The sequence below is a fragment of the Lissotriton helveticus genome, chromosome 2_1, assembly GCF_964261635.1.
Source record: "Lissotriton helveticus chromosome 2_1, aLisHel1.1, whole genome shotgun sequence".
NCBI lineage: Eukaryota > Metazoa > Chordata > Amphibia > Caudata > Salamandridae > Lissotriton > Lissotriton helveticus.
Window position 1 is genome coordinate 1,145,059,065 of NC_136059.1, and position 24,287 is coordinate 1,145,083,351.

Consider the following 24,287-nt stretch of genomic DNA (forward strand, 5'->3'; position numbering starts at 1 on the left):
TTCCTGTCATCTCCGCAGATTCAACAAGTTCCCTGATTTCAGATTTAAGATCCATAGTAGGGTCTGATTCCAGGATCTGATAGTTTTTTGTATCACTTAGCAGGCGGTGACATTCTTCGCGGTATGCGCTGATGTCCATAATCACTAGGCCACCCCCCTTGTCGGCGGGTTTGATTATGATTTCGTCGTAGGTACGAAGGTCATTCAGTGCCGCATGTTCCACCCGGCTTAGATTGTGATACATTGAGGTGCTGTTCATTCTTTCCACATCATTATAGACGGCCTGCTCAAAGGTGATAATTTCAACCGGGACAGTGTGTATAGGTGGCATGAAGGATGATTTTTTCTTTTTTTCTTTAGTCCACTCTCATTTGGATTCTCATTAGTTGTGGTGGTTCCCTGCTTCTCAAAGAAAGCCTTCAGTCTTAGCTTCCTAAAAGAGGTTGCCAGTTCGCAATGCAAATGAAATTTATCGAGGCGTGCTGTCGGGACAAAACCCAACCCTTTATTTAACACCTTCAGTTCTGTCTGTGTTAATTCCCTAGAGGATAGGTTGGTAACTAGGTCCTCGCATTGCTGGTCCCTGCTTTGCTCCTCGTTTGGCCGCTCACAGATTCGTCCTCTTCCCAATGTACTTGCGTTTGTTGTCTTCTTCGCCCCTTTCCTCGTCTGCCTCTGCCTAAAAAAGGAGGACGGTATTGATTCTGTTGGAAGGGTGGGGGTTGAAAATGGGGTTGGAAAGGTGGTTGCCAACCGAACATGGGGAATGGCTGTGGTTGACCATATGGATCTGGGAACATTGGTGGATTAAAGGCAGGCCAGTTGTTCTGGCCTCTGAAGCCTCCTCGTGCTCTTTGCTTGGTTGTGCTAGCTGTTGATCCATTGCTACTGTTAGATGAGATGCTAGAGACATCAGAGTCTGGTGCGGGTTTGGCTGCTGGCACATAATCGGGGTCAGAATACGGGTAGGTTTTTACGAATGAAAACCTTTTAAGATCCTTCTGGAATTTAGTCACCTTTTGTTGTGTTAGGTTTTCTTTATATTCGTTCACCTCTTTGTTTATTTCATCTAATCTTTTTTTGTAGCCGGTGATGCTAGTCTTTATATGAGATTCAGTTTTCTGGATGTCAATCAGAATGGTTTCTGAGAGTCGTAGGGCAGTTTTTAGAATCAACATGATCCAATCATGCGTGCAGTGCCACGCTATTAATGCCCAGTCTTTTCTGAAGGCAGCGTCTTCAAGGAAGATACGGGGGGCATTAGTTACCAAGAGGCCCTTAGGGGCCATGTTGTTAGTCACATATTCTTTTAGAATCGTTCCGTGTAGTATAGTTCTGATTCTATTTCTTTTCATTTCTGAAAGTTTTTCCCAATCCCCCGTCTGGGAAATGGTTTGCGAAATACTCGCGTCAGCAAAACCGGAGATGTCTTCCAGAATGGCATCAATTTCCTCAGTAGAATACGAGAGGCCTTTGTTCTCCCCCATGGTGTAATAAGTGTGTGAGTGTTGTGAGTTTAGTGAAAACAGTGGGTGATGAAGGAAAACTCTCGCAGCTGTGCGCTGCCAAGATATAGTTAAACAAAGAGAGAGTAAGGGATTAATTCGCTAGGGGACCAGGAGTACACTCCGTTCGCTTGTTGCGAATTAATCCCTTACTCTCTCTTTGAGGGGATTGGGAAAAACTTTCAGAAATGAAAAGAAATAGAATCAGAACTATACTACACGGAACGATTCTAAAAGAATATGTGACTAACAACATGGCCCCTAAGGGCCTCTTGGTAACTAATGCCCCCCGTATCTTCCTTGGGCATTAATAGCGTGGCACTGCACGCATGATTGGATCATGTTGATTCTAAAAACTGCCCTACGACTCTCAGAAACCATTCTGATTGACATCCAGAAAACTGAATCTCATATAAAGACTAGCATCACCGGCTACAAAAAAAGATTAGATGAAATACACAAAGAGGTGAACGAATATAAAGAAAACCTAACACAACAAAAGGTGACTAAATTCCAGAAGGATCTTAAAAGGTTTTCATTCGTAAAAACCTACCCGTATTCTGACCCCGATTATGTGCCAGCAGCCAAACCCGCACCAGACTCTGATGTCTCTAGCATCTCATCTAACAGTAGCAATGGATCAACAGCTAGCACAACCAAGCAAAGAGCACGAGGAGGCTTCAGAGGCCAGAACAACTGGCCTGCCTTTAATCCACCAATGTTCCCAGATCCATATGGTCAACCACAGCCATTCCCCATGTTCGGTTGGCAACCACCTTTCCAACCCCATTTTCAACCCCCACCCTTCCAACAGAATCAATACCGTCCTCCTTTTTTAGGCAGAGGCAGACGAGGAAAGGGGCGAAGAAGACAACAAACGCAAGTACATTGGGAAGAGGACGAATCTGTGAGCGGCCAAACGAGGAGCAAAGCAGGGACCAGCAATGCGAGGACCTAGTTACCAACCTATCCTCTAGGGAATTAACACAGACAGAACTGAATGTGTTAAATAAAGGGTTGGGTTTTGTCCCGACAGCACGCCTCGATAAATTTCATTTGCATTGCGAACTGGCAACCTTTTTTAGGAAGCTAAGACTGAAGGCTTTCTTTGAGAAGCAGGGAACCACCACAACTAATGAGAATCCAAATGAGAGTGGACTAAAGAAAAAATCATCCTTCATGCCACCTATACACACTGTCCCGGTTGAAATTATCACCTTTGAGCAGGCCGTCTATAATGATGTGGAAAGAATGAACAGCACCTCAATGTATCACAATCTAAGCCGGGTGGAACATGCGGCACTGAATGACCTTCGTACCTACGACGAAATCATAATCAAACCCGCCGACAAGGGGGGTGGCCTAGTGATTATGGACATCAGCGCATACCGCGAAGAATGTCACCGCCTGCTAAGTGATACAAAAAACTATCAGATCCTGGAATCAGACCCTACTATGGATCTTAAATCTGAAATCAGGGAACTTGTTGAATCTGCTGAGATGACAGGAAAGATCTCTGAACAAGAGGCTAACTACTTATGTGACACTGACGGCAAAATACCCTACTTCTACACCCTGCCGAAAATGCACAAGGGTAAACTACCACCTCCGGGACGCCCCATTGTGTCAGGGATCGGCTCCTTACTAGAACCTTTGTCAAGATTCTGTGACTTCTTTCTAAAGACCATCGTACAGTCAACATCGACCTACCTACAGGATACCAAAAGCCTATTGAGTCTACTACAGGAAATCATCGTGGATGAAAATACTATTCTGTTGAGCTTCGACATAGAGAGCCTCTACACGAACATACCTCAAGATGACACAATATCAGTCCTGGAGAAGACATTAGGAGACATGAATTGGACATTCAAAACACCCAGAGCGTTCATCATCGAATGTGCCAGATTAGCACTTAAACGCAATTTCTTTGAATTTGAAGGGTCTCTTTACCTCCAGACAGGTGGCACATCGATGGGCAGTGTCTTTGCTCCCAGCGTGGCGGGTCTCTACGTCTATAACTTTGAACTAAAATTTATCCTGAGTGATGACAATCCCTTCAAAAACAATTTGAAGTTTTGGAAGCGCTACATCGACGATGTCCTTGCCATCTGGCAGGGACCCATCGACCAACTACTCGAGTTCATCACTTGGATCAATACATGCGATCCCAACTTGAGGTTCATACACTGCTTCAATGAGAAAGAAATAGTGTTCCTAGACGTGGTCATCACAAAGAACATTGACCACCTAGACACCAGAACACACTATAAGCCAACCGCCAAAAACAACCTCCTCAAGTTTGAGAGCTTTCATCCGCGCCCACTTAAGGAAAATCTCCCTTATGGGCAATTTTTAAGACTTCGGCGCAATTGTAGTAAGCTCAGTGACTATAAAGTACAGGCATCCGACCTAACAGAAAAACTCAAGATACGCGGCTATCCAACAAAGATCATAACTAAGTGCCAAAAGCGGGCTAGAAATCAGCCGAGAGAAGTCCTCCTGGAGAAAAAACCAGCAAAAGGGGAAGAAATACCTCTCACCTGTGTTACCACCATCAATGCCATCTCCAACCAGGTTTCCAAAAGCATCAATAGACACTGGTCCATCCTTCAATCTGGCAATCTGCGCTGGGACAAACCCCTTTTCTCCTACAAAAAATCACCTAGCCTAAAAGACAGCCTAGTGAACACAAGGCCCAAGCCTAAGAAACAGACCAACGAAAACTCGATAACCAAGAGCTGGGGTCTCCCAGATGTCACAGGACACTTTCATTGTGGCAACTGCAGCGTGTGCCACCTTACAAGTGACACTAAAACTCTGAACCTTGAACCTGGCAAGACATGGAGACAACAATCCCACACCAACTGTAATAGTTGCAATGTTGTGTATTTAATTGAATGCACTTGCAATAAACGTTACGTTGGAATGACTACAAGAAAAATCAAGCAGAGAATCTGTGAACATCGTAGCACCATCCGCTGCAAAAAAAGTGCAACAAGACTCACGGACCATTTTCTTGAAAACAACCATACGCCCAATGACATGAGGTGGACTGTGATTGAGCAAATCACTCCTGGCCCTAACCTACAGAAACGCCTTTTTGAGAAGGAACAAAGATGGATATACAGGCTATCCTCCCATATCACAGGATTGAACGATAATATTCCATGGGCCAGCGTCATGTAATCCTTATTCAGCAGCACCCACCACCCCCCCTTTTCTTTTTGCTGCACTAGGGGTAACATTGTCATGTTCCTTTTGGCCACACCGAGATGCTCCCCTGGGACATATTATGCCCCTATATAAAGATTACTTCTGTTTCCCCGTAACATGGTCACTTGATGGGCATCATTTCTATCTGCACCCCTAGGGTCCACACTAAGAGGACTCTCCCGTCCCCTCTCAGCCTGTAATTACGTAGTTTTTCATTACATATACCCCGGTTTAGAAGCAGCCCTGTAGTTATTAACTTGTTTCCCTTCAACTACATAAGAACTGTCTCTCTTATCTTAATGCCGGTACTAAAAAACTACAGCCGATCCGATTGCTTAGTCTGCAATCTTTTCTCGTCGGCCGATATTTGTGTAGTATGGTTGCCCGGCAACGCCTTCTAGTCCTCCTACTATGTCCACTATGCCGTAACGCGTCAACACGCTTACGCGCCTAAACCCCGCCCACCCCGGAAGTCATACTGACACTACTAATCCTTGCCGGGTACGCCACCTCATTAGCGGGGAAGCACGGAGAGGCGAGTAGGTACCAGGCTCTCTAATCACGCAGCAACTGTAAGTTTATCTAACTCCTTTTTTCCATCTGAGCCAAGCACCGTGTGATCGTCTATCATTAGCTGGTAAGCCCCACATATGAGACGATCCTATTTTCTCTTTTCCTCGACAGAATACGTTACGCTCTGAGGCTTTATCCTTCCCTCTACCCCGTGAAGCTCTAAAGACCCACAACAGGAGTAAGCCCTGTTGACCCCGAGGGTTCTTCTAATTTATGTTGTGTGTTGTTCTGTTTAGTATGAATGTGAGAGTGGGTTTTGATTTCACGCCGTTACTATTCACGCTAACTTTGCAGTGAAGAGCCGAGCCACGCACAGATAAACGCCTAGTGCTGTCGACTGTTGGTGTAACGGTTATTTATCACAGAGCACGTCGTCATTGATACAGTGTGCCTGCTGGAGCCCCGACTGGCTCTTACTATAAATTTGTATTTTCTTTAGGCACAACCACTAATTAAATGATGAGCCATCCGATAGTTGCACAATTACGGCAATTATGAGTTCTGATTGGGATGCACAGTGAGCAAGCAGACACGTGAGAATCAGTACGGCACGACGTTACAGGCTTGTAACATGCATATTCGTGACCCCTATGCTTTCTTCCTCCACAGGTCTTTTGCTTTTTTCTCACCACCATTGAGTGTGAGATTGCGACTGTGACTGGATTTTCTGTCTACAGTCTTTAGGAATTTAGGTCTGGCAGGTCGTTAGTGTGTTCTGACCACCCATCTTCCTCTTTTTGGTCCTGAAGAAAACCCGGAATTTTCCCTTAATGGGTTGAAACATGTAGACCTGAACCACACATAGTGATACACTTGGTCATAACTAACCTCACTGTATCCACACACTTTATTTTAATATTGTCCAGTAACTTGCTAATAAAAGTTTTTTCACACAAGGATACCAGGACAATTTTTAACATATTTTTGTTCACTTCACACACAAAATACCCGCTCCACTGTAATTCAGGTGTCGCAGCACACCCTGATGGCACTCGGCCATTAGGGTGGACCCCGATGATGAAGCATGTCACCAACCAGGTTGGTGAGTGAGGGGTTTTTAAACAAAAGAAGGACTCTCTTCATTTGATGGTCATCTCACTCAGTCCGCATTTTTTGCTTTCTGACGGTACTCCTCTTTATGTTTATGTAATATTACAGTCAAACATCTCCTCGCTTAAAAAAACATCTACTATATCTTTAGAGCTTGGCAGTGGATACTTTTCATATTAAAACACTGTCATTCATGCAGACGATTTCTGTCGTAGCGGCCTAAACTATTTATAGTAGCTAGCAGCATGTAGCCCCCTCCCACCCCAACACAACCGGCCTTCCCCAGCATCTAAGATTAAGATATACTGCAAGGTCAGCTAGAAGAATCATTGCGAAACCAGTTAAAATACAGCGCTTAACACTTATTGCCAATGATGTACATGTATACCAACTTGTCGATACTTTGGGAGAGAATACCGTTTTTGAAAAAGTCTTTGTTTGCCAGCATGTTCATAGGCCTGGGCCTTCTATCAAATGTGTTCCACACTTCTAATATAACGTGGCTCCCTGCCAGAGTGCCCTCGCAATAATAAAAAAATTAGCAACTAATTTAGGATTGCTTGAGATTTGCATGTAACTCGGGTTACCGTTGACTATTTACCAGAGATAGGGTAAGCTGGCTCCAACCAAATGTTAAGAGCGGGATGTGAGGTGACAGGTATATCAGACTTCATAAATGAACACATCTATAACACTTTATGTGTGTGTCTATATGTGTGTGGGTGTAGGTGTGTGTGTGTGTACACATATATATATATATATATATGTGTGTGTTTGTGTGTGTGTATGTATATATATATATATATATATATATTTATATATATATATATATATATATATTCACTGAAAAAACCATAGGTTAGAGACCATATATAGTTAGCTGGACATTTTATTGACATAAAACCAATGAAATTCCATATATAGTTAGTTGCACTAACTATATATCGCGCACCCGCAATCCACTGCTGATGATGTCACATATTACATCATTCATGACATGGTCAGTGACATCACTGATGACATCACTGATGACATCTCAAATGACATCACTGATGACATCACTGATGACATCTCAAATGACATCACTGATGACATCATCTAGTGTCTGTGTGTTTTTGTAAAGTTTAAATATGTTTTACATATTGAAGAATGAGTGGATGTATGGAAGACTGAGTGTGTGTGTGGCTGGCTGGGAGGTGTGTGACTCTGTGCATATCAATGTGTACTTGTATCAGTGATTGTATAAGAGAGTAAGTATGTGTTAGTATATGTGTGAAAAGTATGGTGTTCTGTGTTTAACTGTATAGATGAGGAAATCGAAGTGTGATTGATTCTTCACAGGACTGACTAGGTGTATGAGTGCATATGATAGTGTTGTAATAATGAGTGACTGTATGTATGAGTGATTGTATGGGTGAATGAGTGAATGTGTGTGTAGACGTAGGAATCAGTGAGTGCGTATGTAGTAACTGGTATTGGTGTGTCATGATGTCATCAGTGATGTCATTTGAGATGTCATCAGTGATGTCATTTGAGATGTCATCAGTGATGTCATCAGTGATGTCACTGAAGTATGGTGTTCTGTGTTTAACTGTATAGATGAGGAAATGGAAGTGTGATTGATTCTTTACAGGACTGACTAGGTGTGTGAGTAACTCCATGGATGAGTGGCAGTGTGTGAGTGTCTGCATAGGTGTATGAGTGCATATGATAGTGTTGTAATAATGAGTGACTGTATGTATGAGTGATTGTATGGGTGAATGAGTGAATGTGTGTGTAGACGTAGGAATCAGTGAGTGCGTATGTAGTAACTGGTATTGGTGTGTCATGATGTCATCAGTGATGTCATTTGAGATGTCATTTGAGATGTCATCAGTGATGTCATCAGTGATGTCACTGACCATGTCATGAATGATGTAATATGTGACATCATCAGCAGTGGATTGCGGGTGCGCGATATATAGTTAGTGCAACTAACTATATATGGAATTTCATTGGTTTTATGTCAATAAAATGTCCAGCTAACTATATATGGTCTCTAACCTATGGTTTTTTCAGTGAATTTTCAAGGTTTTGTAAATGCAAATTCCTAACTATATATGGCCTATAACCTATGGTTTTTTCAGTGAATTTCATTGGTTTTTTGAAAGCTAATATCTATAGCTGTAAAATATATTCTTTATTATGTGACGTGTCACGTAGCCACGTGAGACGCCTCATGACGCGTCGCATAACCGTGATGTATCGGCTCTGCAGCGCAAACAAAACCCGTAACGTAAGCGTGCCGGAGCCCGCTTACAGATATATATACTTTTTTTAACCTTAATTAGACAAAATCCACACGTGCACATATCTTGAGGCCTTGCAAAGGCACATCAAACAAACAGTCCCTACAATTTTGCCAAGTTTGCTGGAAATCTATTCCCTTAATTTTTTTTTTACTGTTTCTCTTGGTTTTCCCCTTGTTACGCTTACCGGGACGCTACCCGGTACGCGAACCGGACGCTCCAAAAACACAAGATGGCGGACTCCCGCTACGCTGCCGGTTAGCTGCCCGGTTCGCGTACCGGGAAGCGCCTCTACCGCGAAAAATCGCGGGGGACTTTAATATCCCCCTCATCAATCCTAGGGGGTCAGGAGGGGTTTACCTTGCCCCCTTTCCTTCATTTCCCCCTTCTTTTTTCACCACATCTTGTCTCTCGAACCTACCGAGAGACAAGATGGCGGCCGCTCCGGACTGTTTACAATGTTGACAGCTACGCTGCCGGTTAGCTGCCCGGTTAGCTGCCCGGTGAGCTGCCCGGTGAGCTGCCCGGTGAGCTGCCCGGTTTTTATTTTTTGCCCCGCGGGGCACTTTAATATCCCCCTCATCAATCCTAGGGGGTCAGGAGTGGTCTACCTTGCCCCCATTCCTTCATTTCCCCCTTCGTTTTTCACCACATCTTGTCTCTCGATCGTACCGAGAGACAAGATGGCGGCCGCTCCGGACTGTTTAGAATGTTGACAGACACCGGAGAGCCAATCAGCTTCGCTTCGCGAAGTTCCGTTACGCGTCAGGTACGCGAACCGGGGCGCTAACCGGAGCGCTGTCACAGATATATATATTTTTTTAAACGTTAATTTCTCAAAATCCACTGGAGCACATATATTGAGACATAGCAAAGGCACGTCGGGCAAACCATATCTACAATTTTGCCAAGTTTCATGTAAATCTATTCAGCCGTTCGAGCTAAAAGTGAGTCCAACCGCCCTATGGAAAAATGAATGGGAAAAACGCGTTTTGGGACCCCCCTTTTTTCTCGGCCCCCCCTTGACGAAACCCCCCCAAATTTTTAGGGGCTGCTCAGAAACAAAATGTGCCATTTTCCTGAAAATTTCAGCCAATTCCGTCCACAAACGCCAAAGTTATTAGACATAGAATTTTCAGAAATCCCATAGAGAAAAAATCCTAACTATATATACCCACTGGCTATCGCCAGTAGGTAATATACATATATAAACATATATAATCTGCATATCTATATAAATATAAATGCATACATTCATATACATATATGCATACATATGCATGTTATTTACATGAAAGTTTTAAAAACACTAATAAAAGCAAAGCTAAAAAGCCACCTCATTACAAACAGAATGGCTTTAACTTAAACGAGGGCGAGATCTATTGCATTTTCAATGCTTGTTTACTTTGGTTCTATCAAGAAGGCATTCAGATGTGTCACACATTTGCCATAAATTCTGAATGTTAGCACTCTAGTTGCTCATTAGATCACTGTAGTAAAGCTAGTGCTCACCAGGGAAGTCTGCTGCTAATCATGGTTTGCAGCCATTTTCCCGCATTTTTTATCCCGCAGACTTTCAGTCCGCATACCATTATCCCGCAAGGTCATTGACCTCGCATACCATTATCCCGCATTTTTTCAAAACGCATGTGCATTTATCGCACATGACTTTACAAAGAATTACGTTTTAAAGGCATGTATGGTAAATGCATTTGCGTTGTGAAAACCACGATGACGAGAGAGGTAAGTGGGTTTGTGTTAATTTTTTCGTGGGTTAGTGATTGTGTAGTGTAGTGTAGTGTTGTGTAGTGTAGTGTTAGTGTAGTGTAGAGTTGTGGTGGTTGTTTAGTGTAGGGTCATGCTGGGGGTAGTGTTTTAGGGTTTAGGGTTGTGTTGTAGTGTTTGCGTAGTGTAGGGTCATGCTGGGGGTAGTGTTTTAGGGTTTAGGGTAGTGTTGTAGTGTTTGCGTAGTGTAGGGTCATGCTGGGGGTAGTGTTTTAGGGTTTAGGGTTGTGTTGTAGTGTTTGCGTAGTGTAGGGTCATGCTGGGGCTAGTGTTTTAGGGTTTAGGGTAGTGTTGTAGTGTTTGCGTAGTGTAGGGTCATGCTGGGCGTAGTGTTTTAGGGTTTAGGATAGTGTTGTAGTGTTTGCGTAGTGTAGGGTCATGCTGGGGGTAGTGTTTTAGGGTTTTGGGTAGTGTTGTAGTGTTTGCGTAGTGTAGGGTCATGCTGGGGTGTAGTATTTTAGGGTTTAGGGTAGTGTTGTAGTGTTTGCGTAGTGTAGGGTCATGCTGGGGGTAGTGTTTTAGGGTTTTGGGTAGTGTTGTAGTGTTTGCGTAGTGTAGGGTCATGCTGGGGTGTAGTGTTTTAGGGTTTTGGGTAGTGTTGTAGTGTTTGCGTAGTGTAGGGTCATGCTGGGGTGTAGTGTTTTAGGGTTTTGGGTAGTGTTGTAGTGTTTGCGTAGTGTAGGGTCATGCTGGGGGTAGTGTTTTAGGGTTTTGGGTAGTGTTGTAGTGTTTGCGTAGTGTAGGGTCATGCTGGGGGTAGTGTTTTAGGGTTTTGGGTAGTGTTGTAGTGTTTGCGTAGTGTAGGGTCATGCTGGGGGGTAGTGTTTTAGGGTTTTGGGTAGTGTTGTAGTGTTTGCGTAGTGTAGGGTCATGCTGGGGGTAGTGTTTTAGGGTTTTGGGTAGTGTTGTAGTGTTTGCGTAGTGTAGGGTCATGCTGGGGGTAGTGTTTTAGGGTTTAGGGTAGTGTTGTAGTGTTTGCGTAGTGTAGGGTCATGCTGGGGGTAGTGTTTTAGGGTTTAGGGTAGTGTTGTAGTGTTTGCGTAGTGTAGGGTCATGCTGGGGGTAGTGTTTTAGGGTTTAGGGTAGTGTTGTAGTGTTTGCGTAGTGTAGGGTCATGCTGGGGTGTAGTGTTTTAGGGTTTTGGGTAGTGTTGTAGTGTTTGCGTAGTGTAGGGTCATGCTGGGGGTAGTGTTTTAGGGTTTAGGGTAGTGTTGTAGTGTTTGCGTAGTGTAGGGTCATGCTGGGGTGTAGTGTTTTAGGGTTTTGGGGAGTGTTGTAGTGTTTGCGTAGTGTAGGGTCATGCTGGGGGTAGTGTTTTAGGGTTTAGGGTAGTGTTGTAGTGTTTGCGTAGTGTAGGGTCATGCTGGGGGTAGTGTTTTAGGGTTTAGGGTTGTGTTGTAGTGTTTGCGTAGTGTAGGGTCATGCTGGGGGTAGTGTTTTAGGGTTTAGGGTTGTGTTGTAGTGTTTGTGTAGTGTAGGGTCATGCTGGGGGTAGTGTTTTAGGGTTTAGGGTAGTGTTGTAGTGTTTGCGTAGTGTAGGGTCATGCTGGGGTGTAGTGTTTTAGGGTTTTGGGTAGTGTTGTAGTGTTTGCGTAGTGTAGGGTCATGCTGGGGGTAGTGTTTTAGGGTTTAGGGTAGTGTTGTAGTGTTTGTGTAGTGTAGGGTCATGCTGGGGGTAGTGTTTTAGGGTTTAGGGTAGTGTTGTACTGTTTGTGTAGTGTAGGGTCATGCTGGGGGTAGTGTTTTAGGGTTTAGGGTAGTTTAGTTGTTTAGTGTATGCTAAAGGCATATTCGTTCTAAAAGTTTTCGTTATTTTAATTTGCGGCCTAATAGTACATGCGGGATTTTTTTTGCGGACTGATGGTATGCGGGATTTCGTCATATATTCGCTAATCATACTTTCTATGGCAAAATGAACCCCCTCATTTTGTTCATTTTTAAATTAAATGTTTTAAGAGTTACCACTTTATTCCAATCAAGATGGCTTCAGGTGTGCCATACCTTTGTAATAAGTAGGACTGTTAGCACTCTAGTTGTTCTTTAGAACACTCTGGGACATTCTGTCATTGGGCTATAGTTGGGCTACATCTGGCTGATATTTGGGCTACATTTGTTTTTTTTGTCTCTGGTGGCCATCTTTGGGCTACATTGGGCTACATTGGGCTACATTTGGGCTCCAACATATATATAGCCCAATGTAGCCCAATATATATTTTTCAAAGTTAATTTTCGTAAAAACCACTGCAGCCTATATCTTGAGACATAGCAAAGGCACATCGGGCTACCAGTCCCTACAATTTTGCCAAGTTTGGTGTAAATCCATTCAGCCGTTCAGGCTAAAAGTGAGGCCAACCGCCCTATGGAAAATTGCATGGGAAAAACACGTTTTGGGACCCCCCTTTTTTCTCGGCCCCCCCTTGACGAAACCCCCCCAAATTTTCAGGGGCTGCTCAGAAACAAAATGTTCCATTTTCCTGAAAATTTCAGCCAATTCTGTCCTCAAACGCCAAAGTTATTCGACATAGAATTTTCAAAAATCCCATAGGAAAAAAATCCTAACTATATATACCTACTGGCTATCGCCAGTAGGTAATACATATATACATATATACATGTATATATATATATACACACACACACGAGAGAGGGAGAGAGAAGAGAATATGCTTGTTGTAAGCCTCGGTTATGTGAGAAAATAACTGCAATACGCACAGGAATAAAAGAATATGAATGAGATGTACAACAGTCAACCAGAGTCCATAGGTACGATATGTATTTACCTTATGAAATCCTCCTTGGCCTCTCGGTTTCGTTCTTTATGAAGCAGGGACTCCCGTGTGAGGTTAGCCTGATCTCCTGGCTCACATACTTGTCATTTGTCACAGCCCTTCCAATGGTAACCATGCCCACAAGTCCCTGGTCAAAGATCTGTTGAGAACCATCACGTGACATCGCAGCTTCCTCATAATTGCAGTGACACTGAGGAGGAGCTATGACACAACAATGCAGACTCTTCACAATTGGAAGTCATGATTCACATCCCTGAAAACAATCTGTCCCACGCGATGCATGCGTATTTCACTTCTGTTTATGCTGTTGATCTTGAAACAAGGAGGAGTCTTTCCCTACAATGTATAATGAGCCATAAAGTTGAATGCTTTTTTTGTGATAACACATCAGAGAGTTTCTGTTTACCTTTCCGCAAATTCTTTAGACCAGAACTGTCGAGATCTAACATTTCATACTAGTAGAAAAGATGCTTGGGGCATATTCCTCGAGAAAGCCGTTTTGGGTCAAACAAGCAGAAGCAATGGATAGGAAAGATCTTTCTAGAACCCCTACCTTTATTTTTTAGATCTGGCCTATATACAGCTTTCACTCCACAAAAGGTTCGTGTAATTAAAAAAAGCATACAAAACTACATACTTATGTACAAACATAGTTGAGTGCTGTAAAGATCATTGACATCATTCCAAGAGGTTTTATTCAGTGTATAGCTATAACTCACACCAAACGCATTCTCACACATGATCGCCTTACCTCAATTGAGAGGGGATATAAGCAAAAGCTTAGGAGGTTTGAAGCATACTAATGTGTATGTAAGCTCGTATTTTGTATTATTTCTTTTGTATTATGCATTTTATTGTATGGGCTCTCATCCTTCCACCACGAGCTCTGCTCTTATTGCCATTCTAGAATTTGAATGTCATAGCAATTCCATTGGTCATTTGGAGGCTGGTGCTTGTGGTGGAAGGATCACTTGCTTTTGTCAGGTTGCAAAAACATTATCAGTATACTTATCGCTTCATGCCATAGATTTCTAATTCAAATGTGGTAATGAGCTGTGTTTGCAGCGATCTGGACAGCAAGCCCCCGTTGACTGCTTGACCCTACCATTCATCGTCACATTATAAAGAATAAGAAACTTCTTCTAACAACCAAGTGGGGGCTTAAGGTGAAAATGGTATGTAGAGAAGTATTGCGAGGCATTTTTTCCACAGTACAGTGAGATGGCTGCCAGTGCAGGGTGCAGTGGCGGCTGGTGACATTTGAAAGTGGTGTGGCGTAACATTCTTGTCATACTGTACTGCTCAAACAAACTAAGAGGGGTTCGGGGGTATCCCCCCCCCCCCCCCCGAGAAAATCTTGAAAAAAGAGTGGACAAATGGTGCATATTCAAGCAAATATGAGAAAGCAAGAAGGATATAAATGTACTTCTGCAACATGCGGGCAAAATGAACTTCAGATATTAACGTTGCTACCATAAAGATATTTTTTCTGACATTTAACTATGATCAAGCTGGCCAAAATCTACCTACTTGTTTCCAAAATGTACATTAAGATAATAATTGTTTATAAAGCGCCTTGTTGGTTCTGTAAATAAAAACAGGCTTGGTTTCTTTGAACCTGAGAAGGAACCTTGCTCGGTGTCAGTGGAAGAGTGACTTCCTATCCTTATATTTGCATCACATATGTCTTTGGTGCTCCTAGAACTAGCTTCAGTCCATTGATTGACACAGCTATGCCCGCTGAGCACTAGAACTCTCTGCATAGGCCCCCTCTCTAGCTTAGATACAGGGTAACACATGCAACCCTGTTTATTCCCCAGCACGGATGGCAGCAAATAGAACTGAATGTGCAACAGGATGTAACAGCACTTGTAATGATTCAGCGACAAGACACTTATGAATGTGTATTGTTTGTCCCCATGTATATGTTGTTTTTTGGGATCAGCCTGGTGTGCGTGCCTATCTGCATTATAGGCAGTGTGCTGTTTAACTGTTTTGTGCACTTTTATGGAGGATACAGACGTGTCTATTGTGTGTTTTACCCTTGTGTGCCGCGCGTGTACTTGTTACTTGTTACATGCGAGTTGCCTTTTGTGTTATCACAGCTAGACGTTTGTTGTCCACCCCCAAGCGTGCCTGTAGTGTTTCCTGTGAAGTTCTGTATGTCTGTTGCCAGGTTGGTTGCGTGAACTAGGACAGTACCAGAGCTCCGGGCAGGTCTGAGCCTGAAAAATATAACTCACCGAAAAGGAAGAAACGAAACCAGCACATCACAGGAGGGAGGGGAATGTGCAAATCTATCTGTGCAGACACAGGTGTGCCAGAACCACCAATCACCCCAGATATCACACCCTGCTCTGACACAGCACCCCAGACCTTATGTGCAGCGCCACTACGAATCTAGACCAGTGGTGAGACTCGCACAGACAGGCCTGCCAGTGCACCTCAACCCTTCCAGGCTGCGCCCATCTGATGAAATAGAGGGACGGGTCCGCACACAGCTCGGTCAGGACACCCCAGTAACCACCTGCTACTCCAGCATTGAGGCCTGCATGCAGCTCTATCAGTGTACCTCAATCCTCCCCTGCAGGACCCCTTAAATTATGATACTGAAACCGAGGCACAGCCACAGATTCCATGCCCAGCCGCCGATCGGGATGAGCCGCAGGAGGGAGCGTTGAGACCCGGGGCCATGGAGGGGGCAGGAGATGCCTGCTCGCCCTATGTGCCCCCTGGGCAGTTTGCAGTCTGGAGGCGAGAGGACCCCTATGATGGATATCGTTAAACAGATGATCATAAACGACCCTGAGAGGTTCCAACAGTTGTCTCAAGGAAATTCACCTGGATTATTATGAAGCTGATGATGATGACGAAGACGACGATGAATATTTAGATATCTCTGATGAATTTGATGATGAGGATGACTCAAATGATTTCAGTACAAATACTTACTGCGGACTTCTGCGAGCCTTCCTATCCTCTCAGACTCATCCAAAACCAGCATTAAGGAACCCCTTTCTCAGTCGCGGCCGGCATTACGGTTGAGTGGGGAGGGGTGGAAATGGGGTTGTCGCGCTGCGGAGGGGATGTGGGGGGAGGCGGGAGGGGTTTAATGGGAGAAAAAAATATATATATATAATAAAAGAAGTAAAATTAAAAGGTGGGGTAGACTGGATACTATTAAAATGATGATTACTCCTCATATATTGTACACAGTCTCCATGCTCCCTATCAAAATCCCTAATGTATATTTCTCTCAATTAAATTCCATATGTATAAAATTTCTGTGGAATAATAAACAAACACGCATTGCTTTAAATAAACTCATTCGTCCCAAAAATGAGGGTGGGGTACGTTTTCCTAATTTTAAAATTTATCACTCAGCTTTTTTGATTAAACAAACTTTTTCATTGGCTTTTGAGTTTTTTTGATATTCCTGTCCCCAGATGGATCATCTTTGAGCGCTCACTATTAAAAGATTTTCAGTTTCAGCATGTCACTTTTATGTCAAATTGTACCTTTTTGTCCAATAGCCCGGTATTGAAATATTCCGAAAAATTGTTATGTAGTACATTTTCTAAGGACTTAACTCCTCTCCAATGTTTTTTATCCTCTACTGTATGGTATAATACATTCCTCAAATATAAAGGTAAATCATTTTACTATAAATATTGGAAGGAAAAGGATATTATTTTTGTTTATCAATTTCTTCATAAGTTTTCTGTTGTCTCTTTTCAGAAATTACAAACACGTTATCAGTTACCTGATTCCTTTTCCAAGGAATATACTATCATTATTAATGCCATACAATCACATTTAGCTACCTATTCTCTCCCACCTGAACCACCTACTCTAACGCCTTCCACTCCTCTGTATTCCCTATTCTCTACCCACAGACCTAAAGATGCCTCTGTATATAAGTTATTGTTATCCAATATTACTGACCGCTCTAACTGCATGGGAAACTGACTTGTCCGTTTCTTTTCCTGTTATTACCTGGGACAAACTATGGTCTAAATTATTTAAAGTCTCTGTTGCGGCACAAATAACTCAATCTTTGTATTTTCTTTAGCTTAGGACAGAGCGCGTGCACTTTACCAGTGACTAGCTCACAGTCTTGGGACACGGGAGAGCACCCGCTTACCGTGCGCTGTTAATTCTGGATTCTGCTTATTCTACCCCTGAGGCGGAAGCCGGGGGATCTCAGCACTCACTTGTGTATCTTTATGTATAGCGCGAGTTATTGATTACTAAGAACCCGCTTTTAAACTTTGTATATATTTTAGCTTGCAGTTTTAAATTCATTTGTCATCACCTTGGTGTGAGATCTGCTTCGCCCAAGGCTTTTCCCCGACCGGCCTGACACAGCGCCGCCGTTATTAGGCGCTGACAACCGAGTCCAGCAACTTTAGCCGCCATCTTGGGCAGGGGAAGGCTGCCGGTCTAGGTGATCGCTCCTCCCGCCCTTCCAGGATATTTAAGGGCGTCTCCTACTTCCCCCGTGGATTCTGCTTATTCTACCCCTGAGGCAGAAGCCGGGGGATCTCAGCACTCACTTGTGTATCTTTATGTATAGCGCGAGTTATTGATTACTAAGAACCCGCTTTTAAACTTTGTATATATTTTAGCTTGCAGTTTTAAATTCATTTGTCATCACCTTGGTGTGAGATCTGCTTCACCCCCAAGGCTTTTCCCCGACCGGCCTGACACAGCGCCGCCGTTATTAGGCGCTGACAACCGAGTCCAGCAACTTTAGCCGCCATCTTGGGCAGGGGAAGGCTGCCGGTCTAGGTGATCGCTCCTCCCGCCCTCCAAGGATATTTAAGGGCGTCTCCTACTTCCCCCGTGGATTCTGCTTATTCTACCCCTGAGGCGGAAGCCGGGGGGATCTCAGCACTCACTTGTGTATCTTTATGTATAGCGCGAGTTATTGATTACTAAGAACCCGCTTTTAAACTTTGTATATATTTTAGCTTGCAGTTTTAAATTCATTTGTCATCACCTTGGTGTGAGATCTGCTTCGCCCAAGGCTTTTCCCCGACCGGCCTGACACAGCGCCGCCGTTATTAGGCGCTGACAACCGAGTCCAGCAACTTTAGCCGCCATCTTGGGCAGGGGAAAGCTGCCGGTCTAGGTGATCGCTCCTCCCACCCTCCTCCCACGCCCCTCTATCATGGCTAAAACCAACAGACCCTCCCGTCCGCGCAGCGGGCGGGCACAGCGGGCGCGCCGGCGGCGCGCCAAAGGCAAGCCCGTCTGCGCCCGTCCGCGCCTGGACCGGGCCTAGGGCCACCCCCCCCCATGTTCAGCTCCCAGGATCACACGAGGATCATACACTTCGAGTATGCTCCGGCAGCTGTGTCCTTCTCACCATCAGTCATGCACTGTACTTGACCCTTTGCTCCTCGCTCGAGATCATGCCCACATTTGTCCCGGTTTTGGTTCTTCTATACCCTTCTTGTTCAAGCCCTCTCGCACTATTAACTCCAAATCTCATAAATCTTACTCTATGGCCCTTATTAATGTCCGGTCGCTCGGTAAACACCGACAGGACATAGCTAATCTGATTGAGGACAAAAAACTTGACATGTTATTTCTGACCGAAACCTGGATGGACAGCTCGTCTGATCCAGATTTAGTGATCGCAGTTCCCAAAGGCTTCTCTATCCACAGATTGGATAGACAGCGTAAGAAAGGCGGTGGAATTGCAATCATCCTACGTGATGCATTTACTGCCAGAATCAATTCAATTTCTCTTTCATCTTGTGAGGCTTCACAATTCTCCATCAAATTGACCCCATCCTATAATTTTAAATTATACAGACCCCCGGGGTCAAGGATCGGATTTATTTCGGACCTCAGGGCCATCCTGGAATCTTTAGCCCTGGACAGCTCTCTAACTGTCCTTGGCGACTTCAACTTTCATTTTGATAAAACCGAGGACAAGGACACAGCTACCTTCCTAGCCGATATGACTATTTTTGGTCTTCCACTGTTGGTCAAATCCTCCACACATGATGGGGGCCATATTCTAGACGGCATTTTTACTAATTTAGCGGAGCTACATGTTTCCCAAATCCTCCCCCTTACCTGGTCAGATCATCACGTCATTTTGGCATCGCTGACGACTCATGATCCCGGTTCTCCTAAACAACATTCCACCCCATGTCAGCCTTTTCCGGCATGGAACGATATTGACGCTGTCAGCCTGAAAACTCTTTTGATTAATTCTACACCCTCCCTATCAACCGATCCCACTACCGCCATTTTACAATTTAATGAGTGGGTGGGCTCCGCAGCCACCCATCTGGCCCCTCTTAAACAACAATCTCGTAATAGATCTGTCCCGTCGGCCCCCTGGTATTCAGAGGCTCTAAGAAACCAGAAACAACAGTGTAGGAATAAAGAGAGACACTGGCGGAAAGACTACTCAGCTGAGGCCAAAATCAAGTATAAAGAAACGCTGGTCATATACAAATCTATGATTAGCGAGGCTAAGAAAAAGTTCTTTAGCGACAGAATCGAACTAGCAAAAAATTCTAACAAGGCACTGTACGAAACTACTAAGCAGTTAGCCGGTTACTCTTTTAAGGTAACCCCCTCACCTTCTCAGTCGCTATGCGACGCCTTGGCCAATTTCTTTTATGGCAAGGTTAATGACATCTATTCCGCCTTTGCAAATATGTTATGTTATGTTAAGGCCGTACTTTTAGAGCGCACGGCTACCCAAAGGGGTGTCCAGGCGCTTTGGCAAAGAGACCTGAAACCTAAAAACACAAAGGCAGCAGCGCCGCAGTCACAGTGATTACACGGAGAAGAGCATGGTCTTCAGCTCTTTCCTAAAAGCCAAAAGACTCTTGGCTTTGCGGAGGGAGAGAGGGAGCTCGTTCCAGAAGCGAGCTGCCACAGATTGAAAGGACCGTCCTCCCATCCGGACTCGTTTGGCAGTAGGCACCTCCACTTTGGCCAAATCGGCTGACCGCAACATCCTCCGATGCACATAGAAAGCAATCCGCTTTCTAATATAGTTAGGACCGACAGAGTGCAGGGCTTTGAAGGCCAGCGTGAGGATTTTAAACCTGATTCTCTAGGAAATAGGCAACCAATGCAACCTATTCAGAAGCAGTTGAGCGCTGGCTCTCCTAGGCAGGCCGAAAATAGCTCTGGCCGCCGAATTTTGGACAATTTGCAGTCTGGCCAAGAGGTACCCAGGCAGACCCGCAAAAAGCGCATTAGCGTAGTCTAACCTAGATCCCACTAGCGCCTGAACTACTGTCTTCCGATATTGTAGAGAAAGCAAAGGAAGAAACTTCCTCAGCATCTTGAGGATGCCGAAGCATTTCCCGGAAATCCCCATAATATGGGGGCGGAAGGAGAGGGCATCATCAAACACCACTCCAAGATTTTTCACTTGGGAAGATGATTCCTCAGGGGGGAACATATCCTGGGGCCACCAGGACTTCCAGCCCGGATCGGGAGCACAGCCAAAGAAAAGCAACTCAGACTTATCCGAGTTGCATTTCAGGCTGTGGCGTTGAAACCACGCAAAGACTGCACTCAGACAGTCTTTAATCCTATCGCCGTCAAAAGCCTCTCCTTTGCTGCATGTGAACAGAAGCTGGGTGTCATCAGCATATGAGAAGACCCGGGCCCCATAGGCCTCCGCTACCACCGCCAGAGGGGCCATATAGATGTTAAATATGGTGGGGCTCAGAATGGACCCTTGGGGAACCCCAACCTCTAGCGATGGCATTTCGGCGGAGAACGGAGGAGCCCAGATCACCTGTCGGCGGCCAGATAAAAAGGATTGAAACCAATCCAACACCGTCCCCCGCAGACCGATCTCCCTGAGTCTTAAAAGGAGACCAGCATGAGGGACGGTGTCAAAAGCCGCCGACAAGTCCAACATGACCAACATAGCCTTTCCCCCTCGATCGAGTGTCTCCCTGATGGCGTCGGTCACCTCCACGAGGGCCGTCTCCGTGCTATAATTCGCACGGAAACCGGGTTGAGAGTCATGGAGAATGTTGTTGTTCTCAATAAAGGTGGTAAGTTTAGTTTAGTTTAGTTTGTTTAGTTTGTATAGCGCAAACAGCTACCCAACAAAGGGTTTCCCGGCGCTTGTGATTCAGAGGAGGAAGTTTGGACAACTGACTAGATGTTAAACAGCCAAGTTTTAATGGCTTTTCTGAAACTGATATGATTAACCTCTGAGCGCAAAGCCTGTGGCATAGAGTTCCACAGGGAGGGGCCAAGGTAGGCAAAGGATCTACCTCCCATGCGTGATAGTCTTATTTTAGGCACAGCAAATTTGTTTGCTGTTGCGGATCTCAGCGTCCTGGATGGACGGTAGAGTTGTACCAGATTTAACAGGTATTTAGGGGCTTTATTTGCTGAGATTTTATGCATAAAGCATAGTGATTTAAATTTGATTCTGCTCTCAATTTTCAACCAGTGTAATTCTCGTATGAGTTTGGTAGTAGGTGCATGGATGGGAATTTTACCTAGCAATCTAGCCGCAGCATTTTGTACGGTTTGTAGTTTGCGGACAGTGGCTTTTTTGGCTCCCAAATATAGTATATTGGCATAATCCAATCTGGATGTTATGAGGGCGTTAATGACAGTTCTTTTGGTGTGATCTGGTAGCATCCAGCAGATTTTCTTTAGCCACTTCAGAATGACAAAGCAGGTGGCTGATGTTTTGATGGCCTGCTGGTGCATACTAAGAGTGTCATCTACCACAAAGCCAAGATTACGGGCCTGGTTAGTTGGTATAGGAGGAGAGCCCATTTCTGGGGGCCAGTGTTGGGGTCCCCAGAGTTCTTTATTTTTTCCTAGGATTATGAGTTCGGTTTTTTCACCGTTTAGTTTTAAAAAATTATTTTTCATCCATCCAGCAATTTTTGTAAGCCCAGTTCTCAAGATAGAGGGATCATTATTGTCTGTAGGCGGAAGGGAAAAGAGAAGCTGAGAGTCATCAGCATAGGAGAACATTATCAGTCCAGTATCCTTAGCTATTTTAGCAAGAGGGCTCATGTATAAATTAAAAAGTAATGGGCTTAAAATTGAACCCTGGGGGACGCCATGTTTCAAGATATAGGTATCTGAGTACGTGGAGTTTGAAAAAATTTGGAATGTTCTGTTTTCAAGTAGGGATGTGATCCAATTTAAAGCAGGGCCACAAATGCCCATTGAGCGAAGGGTTTTTATTAGTACCGCATGTGAGACAGTGTCAAAAGCGGCACTGAGGTCTAAAAGCACCAGTGCCACTGTTTCACCCCTGTCTATCATTTGACGAATATTTTCGGTTACACCTAAGAGAGTGGTTTCGGTTGAAAAACCTGCTCGGAAGCCAGATTGAAAGGGAGGTAACAAGTCATGTGTTGTTATATAATTTGAGAGACAGCGGTGGACATGTTTCTCTAGAATTTTTGCAAATATAGGTAGGAGAGAAATTGGTCGAAAGTTTGCGGGTACCTTCGGGTCAGCATTAGCTATTTTTAGGAGGGGATGGATCATGGCATGTTTCCACTCCGATGGAACACATTCTTCTTGCAAGGATTTATTTAGAAGCTCTGTGACAGTGGATAGGGCTTTTCTGCTAAGTAGTTTTAAGATGGAGCCTGGTAGCGGGTCTTTTGGCGAACCTGATTTGATCGTGCTTAGAAGTTCGGTGACAGTGTCAACGTTGAGTGTAGGCCAAACACTCAGAGAAGGGGTAGTGATTATATCCGAAAGAGTGGCAGAATTGGTCTCTTCACTATCTGATCTATTAGCATCACTACCGTCAAAATGACTTTCCTCATGATTGTTCTGATTAAGTTGGATGGTCTGATAAATTTTATCAACTTTGTCGACAAAAAATGCAGCAAGTTGATTGCATTGGGTTTTATTTAAATCAGGTGGGGTTGGTGAGGTGTTAGAGCCAGCTAGCTCTTTAACTGTTTGGAAAAGTGTTTTAGCTTGGTTTAAAGCAGCAGTAATTTTAGAGCAGACAAAGTCGGTTTTTGCTCTACTGCACAGCTTTTGGTATTGATTTAGTTGATTTTTGTATTCATTCTTAGCTTCAACGGAGTAGGACTTTCTCCATTGACGCTCAGCATTCTTACATTTAGTTTTTTCCTGCTTTAAAGAGTCATTAAACCACGGAGCAGGTGGACGTTGGTTAATGCCTTTTAGCTTAGTCAGAGGAAGACAGGAGTCAATGGCTGTTAAGAGCCATGATTGAATAGAGATGGATAAAGTTTGAACTCCTGAAGTAGTATATGGTATCGTATTTTCTAACAAGGTGTTAAGAATATTAATATCTATTTTTTTCCATTTCCTCACCATGGCGGGCAGTGCCATATGTGGGATATTAGATGTTGGTGTTTGAAAGGAAAATTTAATGGGAAAGTGATCGGACCAAGTAATAGGTAATGCTGGGAAGGTGTTTAAATTTTGAATATTCGAAAAGATTGAGTCCAATAAGTGACCTGCAGTGTGGGTTGGGCCAGTATTCTTAAGACTTAGATTGAGGGATAGGAAGTCATCAATGAGTTCCGTGGCCTTAGAGCAATGTTCATTATCCAAATGAAGATTTAGATCACCGATGACTGTAAAATTGGTGGTATTCATAATGAACGGGCCTAAAAGATCCGAAATATTATTTAGCCAATTTGAAGCAGCACCAGGTGGACGGTAGATAAGCGCACCGGAAAAGGTAAAATTGGATGAGAGTATGATATGATGAGAGTAAGTGTGTGCTGGACATGCTTCTCAACCACCTTCGCCAGAGCAGGGAGGAGGGAGATCGGTCTATAATTGGCCAGCAGCAAAGGATCTAACTGAGGCTTTTTGATCAGCGGCAGTATGAGAGCGTGTTTCCAATCCCGAGGCACCACTCCGGAGCTCAAGGACAAGTTGAGCAGGGGGTTCAGCAAGCTGTTTACTGCCGGTGCTACCCTGCCCAAACACCTTGCTGGACATGCATCCAGGGGTGAACCGGATTGAAGCCGGGACAGTAGCTCCAGGGATGTTGCACAGGACAGTTGCGGGAAGACCGATAGTGTGGGCTCAGGCTCTGCCTCTAAAGATGGTAC

The 24,287-nt window shown here is 44.3% G+C and overlaps 1 protein-coding gene across 1 annotated transcript in view; it reads right to left on the reverse strand.

The window, feature by feature from the left end:
* CCDC171 (coiled-coil domain containing 171) overlaps positions 1–13,328 on the reverse strand; it is a 2,807,212-nt gene extending 2,793,884 nt beyond the window's left edge. Inside the window, exon 1 of the mRNA XM_078675985.1 lies at positions 13,198–13,328. The gene's annotated coding sequence lies outside the window, so the exon portion shown is untranslated. The remainder of the gene's footprint in view (positions 1–13,197) is intronic.
* Positions 13,329–24,287: the final 10,959 nt, after the last annotated feature.